The sequence below is a fragment of the Myotis davidii genome, unplaced genomic scaffold (genome assembly GCF_000327345.1).
Source record: "Myotis davidii unplaced genomic scaffold, ASM32734v1 scaffold564, whole genome shotgun sequence".
NCBI classification, from domain to species: domain Eukaryota; kingdom Metazoa; phylum Chordata; class Mammalia; order Chiroptera; family Vespertilionidae; genus Myotis; species Myotis davidii.
In genome coordinates, this window is record NW_006294678.1 from 5,597 (window position 1) to 7,288 (window position 1,692).

A 1,692-nucleotide genomic window follows, 5' to 3' on the forward strand; every position below is an offset into this window, starting at 1 on the left:
CTTTCCCTTTCGCCTCCCTGCATTGTGCCTACATATGCAAGTTAACCGCCATCTTTGTGGCAGTTAACTGCCATCTTAGTTGGCAGTTAATTTGCATAAGCCCTGATTAGCCAATGAAAAGGGTAGCGTCATATGCCAATTACCATTTTTCTCTTTTATTAGTGTAGATGTCTTAATTCCAGTTTCTTTGTTGTCATTTTTTCTTTGCTTGTTTTTATGGTTAACATTAGGTTCATGCAAAAGAAAGTTTTATACATAGAGTATTCCTCCTTTTGTGTTTTGGTTGTCACAAATGATCCCTTTTTATGGGAGTTCCTTATCAAGTTGCAGTAGCTAGAAGCTAGTGTCTTTTCCTTTTCTTTCTTTTTTGTGTGTTTTTACCTTTTTTAACCTTTATGTTCTTATTTAAATGTATAGTACCCTAGTATGAATAAGGGTTGCAATGACTGCTCTGTCTGTTAGTGATTTTATTTATAGTTTTATATCCTTTTGTCTTTTTGTTTCAATATTTCCTATAATATATGTCTTGTGATGATAAATTCCCTCAACTTCTCTATGTCTAGGGCTGAGCGGGAGGAGGTGGATAGAGATTTCCAACACCCTACAAAGAACATCACAGATTACAAACTAAATTAAAATAATGAATAGAAAGTAACTTTATATAAAGATAAAACTACATTTTCTACTTATGAGGTAAAATTAACTTCTTTTTTATTTCTTCAAAGTAATTGGACAATATTTGACAGTGTTAAGGGAAATGTAAAGTCTGTCTCTCACACTGGATACTAAATAAGCAGAATTGCAGCTAAACCTCATGTTATAAAAGAGAAGATTGATTGCTGTTTTATTTCACATAGAGATACGTTTTCTATAAATATGCTTATTACAATGGCTGATTATATAAGTAGTAGCTATTAATCTCATTTTCTTGCTCATACTGGAAATAAAATAGGAAGGACTCAAAGTTCTCTTTTCTTTTTAACAGTTGCCCTAGTCCATTGGGCTGCTATACCACAGAGTCTTTGGATTAGCAACCTCAGTTATGGAAGCTGAAAGTCTGGCATCAGGGTGCCAACACAGACTGGTCAGGCCCTTGCTCTGGGTTGCAGACTTCTCTTTGTATCTTCACATAGGAACTGGGGCTTTCTCTGATGTCTCTTTCATAAGAACACTAATAAACCCTCAAGACCTAAGGATTTCCTACAGGTCCCTAATACCATCAACATTAGGTGATTGTAATCACCTCCTAGTACCATTAGTATTTCAATTTATGAACTTATGGGGTGGGGGTGGGGGTGCACAAACATTCAGACTATAGCAACAATTTAAATGAATATACTTAGTAGTTTTATTTAATGCAAGTTTAGATAAATTTGGCATAAAATCACCCAACAATGGTTCTAATAATAGGCTTAATTTAACCAACAACAACTTAAGTATTATAAAAAGTATATAAGTATGTTGAGTAGAACAACAGTCTAAGGTTATAAATTGTGGTTTTCCTTGCAAATTTTAAAATCTGTTTTTTAGGCTACCATTTTACTCTTACCTATATATTTTTTTAAACACAGATCCATAACACAATAAAGGAAGGTAAGGGAAAGAAGAGGGAGAGGGAGAGGGAGAGGGAGAGACATTAATTGGTTGCCTCTCATATGCACCCCAACGAGGGATTGAACCCACAACCTAGGG